The sequence below is a fragment of the Muntiacus reevesi genome, chromosome 8 (genome assembly GCF_963930625.1).
Source record: "Muntiacus reevesi chromosome 8, mMunRee1.1, whole genome shotgun sequence".
Taxonomy (NCBI): domain Eukaryota; kingdom Metazoa; phylum Chordata; class Mammalia; order Artiodactyla; family Cervidae; genus Muntiacus; species Muntiacus reevesi.
This window is the reverse complement of record NC_089256.1, coordinates 62,414,267-62,419,028: the sequence shown is the minus strand read 5'-3', so window position 1 is coordinate 62,419,028 and position 4,762 is coordinate 62,414,267. Positions and strand designations below refer to the sequence as shown.

At 38.5% G+C, this 4,762-nt stretch overlaps 1 pseudogene; it reads left to right on the top strand.

Annotated features, from left to right (window-relative positions):
• Positions 1 to 682: 682 nt before the first annotated feature.
• On the top strand, positions 683 to 3,697 carry LOC136172959 (uncharacterized; annotated as a pseudogene).
• The last annotated feature ends 1,065 nt before the right edge of the window (positions 3,698 to 4,762 follow it).

The window sequence follows — 4,762 nt, the reverse complement described above, 5'->3', positions numbered from 1 at the left end:
CAGTATCCACTCACTGAAGATTCAGAGAAGGTAGGATCAGTCTTAACCTCAGACATGTGTCTAATTAGTGCACATGACTCTCTCACTAGAACTGCATGGAAGTTTTCCTTTTCCGCAGAAGGAAAACTAGAATGTTAGTAACAAGAAAAGGGAAAGGGCTGCTGAGTGATCAAAACCATAGATTCCAAGGTAGCCCATCTCAGAGAATATTGGTTCTGAAAAGAAGCAAGCCTTGGCTTATGAAATCCATTCATGCAATTCGATCCATATTGCCACTGCAGCAAAAGAATTTATATTATTAAAATATTTTCACTTAGAAAGAAATCCGATGTAAGAGCACACACTTTTAAAAATGGTATTTCCCAGCCTTTCTATTAAAAGCATTTCACCTACTGAGGCAGCAGCACCTGTGTAACACAGCTTGCCATCATAAATCCTCATAAGTTTCAAATCACACTCAAATGAACCAGGACTCCTTGGAAGATCCATGTTTTAGAACAGAAACAAATAGGATGGTGACAGAACGTCCTATGGTTATAGAAGAAGACTTTTCTAAGATGATAGCATGTGGTGAAATGACAACAGATCCAATTGAAAGAACTGCTACTCATAATACTGTGATGATTCAAACATCCAAGCCAAAATATAATAACAATTGTGGTTCATTAGAACAGTTGAGAGTATGGAGGGCAGACTTCATTATGGCACGGAAACAGAACTTTTAGAAGGCGTCCGGGGAGACCGAGGGGCGCAGTGCGCAGGCTCGTCAAGGCTTGGCTGCACGCACGCGCCCTCCGGGCTCATCAGGAGGGTGATCTGCTGAGCACGTGGCCTCAGCGGAGCCTGCCCAGCTGTGCAGTCCGCTGGCACGGAGAGTCTTTTCAGCCCTTGGTTCTTTCTTCTGTCGTTTTGGGGAATAAATCTCTCTTGAAAGCAACTGGCCTGCTACCAGAAAGGAGACGGCTATCTAAGACCAAGTGGACACGGAGCCTGGCATCGGTGGCATCCGCAAGTTGCGGTTTTGTCAGATGTTTGTCACCTTGAAAAATGTCTGAGGGACAGGACCATTGCTCGGGTGGACGTGGACTCTTTTTTTTTCTGTTCATGTGGTGCAATGACAAAATCCTGTTTTGAGGACTAACCTGCGTGCGATTGTACAGAATAAATCATGCAAGTCTGGATGGAGCAATTGTAGGACATTATAAAGCTCGTGCGCTTGGGGTCACTAGAAATATGTGGGCAGATGATGCTAAGAAGCTTTACGTCCAGATAGTCTACTGGCACGAGTTCGTGAGCCCCGTGGGAATGCTGGCCTCACCGATTACCGGGAAGCCAATGTAGAAGTGAGGTCTCCTTTTGCTATGATTGAACGTGCCAACCTTGTCAAGGCTTACGGAGACCTGACCAGTGTCCTGGGGGAGAGACTGCAAAAAGCTCCGGGGTCAGCCTGTCTTAGCCGACTTGTTGCAGAGCACCTACATTGAAGGGCTGCCCCAAGGCCCTCCAGCAACAGAAGGGACAGTGCAGAAAGGAACTTCCAGAGCATCATGTTTCGGCTTCCTGCCGTTAGAACTTGCTTTGTTTGGTCACTCTGATCCTCCTTGGATTGATTAAAAGAAAGCTTATCCTACAACCTGAATAAATCACAAGGGCTCACATGGAAGGATATACAGATTCTCTCATCTTTCCAGGTAAGTAGATGTTGATAAGCTGTGAAAGAAGTCATCCAGTTAACTTTGTTTATGCTGTGTTTTTGTTGAACAAATTCTCTTAATCCATAATTTTTCATCTTGTGGTTTGTGCACCGTGAATCATTTTTCTTCAGTTTGCCTTATAGCTTCTTTTTTAGGTATTTCAGTTTAGGTATTTCAACTGTATGGAATTTACCTTTTAATTTGATTTAAGGTAGGGAGCCACCTTCATTATTAGTCTTATTAGAAAAGGTTCAGTCTTCCCCGCAATTATTTATTAAACAACCCGTTCTTCCTTAACTTCTTATATGTGTGGGTCTGCTTCTGTAGCATCCCATTAGTCTGCTTCTGTCACAGAAACACATTTTGTAGTATTTCATTATATTTGATAAGGACTCTTCTCTGCTTTTGTTTTTCAAAATTGTCTTGGCTGTTTATTCACCTTTATTATTCAGTATATGTTTTAGAATATTAGTTGAATTCCTCAAAAGTCATTATGAAATTACATTGAATTTACATATGTAGAGAGGACACTTATCTTAATGTTAAATTATCCCAACCATGAACATTTTTTCACTAATTTTTTAGATTTTCATTTATGTCCTTTTTAGTGTTTTTTAAGTTAAAAATTTTCATTTATAGTTCTGCTTCTTTCAAGATCTGGAATCCAGTATGTTTTCCTTTTTCTCTCTCATCTAAACTTTTAATCGATATAATAGACATAAAGTGTACAGGTTGTAAGTGTACACTTTGACTAATTTTAACAAAGTAAACCCACTTATATAAGCAGTGTACGTGTGTGCTCAGTTGCTCAGTCATGTTCAACTCTTTGTGACCCCGGGACTGTAACCTGCCAGGCCCCTCCATCCATGGGCAGGAATACTGGAGTGGGTTGCCAGGGATCTTCATGGCCCAGAGATGGAACCCACATCTCCTGCATTAGCAGGTGGATTCTTTACCACTGAGCCACCTGGAAAGCCCTATGTAAGCAGCACCCAGATAAGAAAACATGAGAACTCTAGCAGCCACCCTTACCTACCCTCCTAGTATTAATCTAAGCCTACATTATCCCCTCTGTCCTCCATTACCACTGTCCTGATTTCTATTTTGCTTATTTTTGAGCTTTATAAAATTGAAATCATGCAGTATATACTTGAGTCTGGCATCATTCACTCAACATTGTCTTCGTGAGATTCACCTACTCTGTTGTATGTAGTTGAGTTTGTTTATTCCCCGTTGCTCTGTAGTATTCCATTGTATGAATATACCACAATTTACCCACTGTGATATATATTTGGGTTGTTTCCAGTTGGGACTACTAAAAATAGTGCTGCTATGAACATTCTTGTAAATGTCTTTTGGTGAACAAGTGTATGTATTTCTGTTGGGTCTATGACTAAAAGTGCTCAGTTGTGGAGTTTGCCTTTGCTTTAGTTTGCCTGTAGTCAGCTTTACTAGATACGGCCAGAAGTTTTCCAAAATAGTTGTTTGTTGTTATTGTTTCATCCCTAAGTTGTATCATAGTTGTTCCCATTTACAATTCCAGCATGAGGGTTCTAGATATTCCACATCTTCATCAACACTTACTTTTGCATTTTATCCATTTTAATAAGTGTTTAGTGATATCATATAATGGTTTTATTTTGCATGTTCCTGGTATTAATGAAATTGAGTACTTGTCAGTTTGATGACCATTCTTCTTTCATAAACTGCCTATTTAAGTATTTAACCCTTTTTAAAAGAGTTGAATTATCTTGCCTCATTAAACTGTAGGACTATATATATTCTTGGTATGCATTATTATCAAATATATGTATTACAGTCTTTTGAGTTGTGGCTTTTCACTCTTTTAATGGTGGCCTTTGATGTAGAGAAGGTTGTTAATTTTAATTTGATCCAATTTATCTTTTTTTCCTTTATAGATAGCATTTTTCAAGCTCATGAAGAAACCCTCCTATATTATTTTAGAAGCTTCATTGTATTGCCTTTTACACTTAGATTTATAAATCATCATGTGTATGTGTATAGGGTTTAAGGTGGGGTCAAGATTCCTTTTTTTTTATTAAGAATATCCAATTATAATATCTTTATTATTAAAAGCTTTACTTTTATCTTTAAGGGTCTTGTGCGATCAATATGTTAGTTCCTAGATGGTTTATATTTTATTGCTATTGTGATTTTGCATTTGTACTATTGTATTTTTTTGGTTAGTGATATGAAGGGGAATGATAAGTGATTTAATTGTAAGTTCATATTTACTTACTTTATCTCCCTGATAAAAACTTGAAATATAATCTGCATGAAAATGCTTTAACAAATAAAGTGTACTAGATGTTTAAAAAAATATTTTTTAGAAGAGAATAAGTTAGAACAATAAAAACTTACTTTTGTGGTAATATTAGATTATGATAGTTCTAGGTATCAGCTATAAGAGAATCTGGGTCTTGTTTTTAATCAAATAATCAGTTCAGTTCAGTCGCTCAGTTGTGTCCAACTCTTTGCAACCCCATGGACTGCAACATGCCAGACTTCCCTGTCCTTCATTATCTCCTGGAGTTTGTTCAAACTCATGTCCATGGAGTCAGTGATGCCATCCAACCATCTCATCCTCTGTCATCCCCTTCTCCTCCCACCTTCAGTCTTTCTAAGTAGTCAGTTCTTCGCATCAGGTGGCCAAAGTATTGGCGCATCAACTTCAGCATCTTTCCAATGAATATTCAGGACTGATTTTCTCTAGGATTCACTGGTTTGATGTGGCTGTCCAAGGGACTCTCAAGAGTCTTCACTGATACCACAGTTCAAAAGCATCAATTTTTTGGCACTCAACTTTCATTATAATCCAATTCTCACATCTATACATGACTACTGGAAAAACTATAGCTTTGACTAGAAGGACCTTTGTCAGCAAGGTAATATGATGTCTAGGTTGATCATAGCTTTTCTTCCAAAGAGCAAGCATCTTTTAATTTCATGGCTGCAGTCACCATCGGAAGTGATTGTAGAGTCCAAGAAAATAAAGTCTGTCACTGTTTCCATTGTTTCCTCATCTATTTGCCATTAGGTGATGGGAC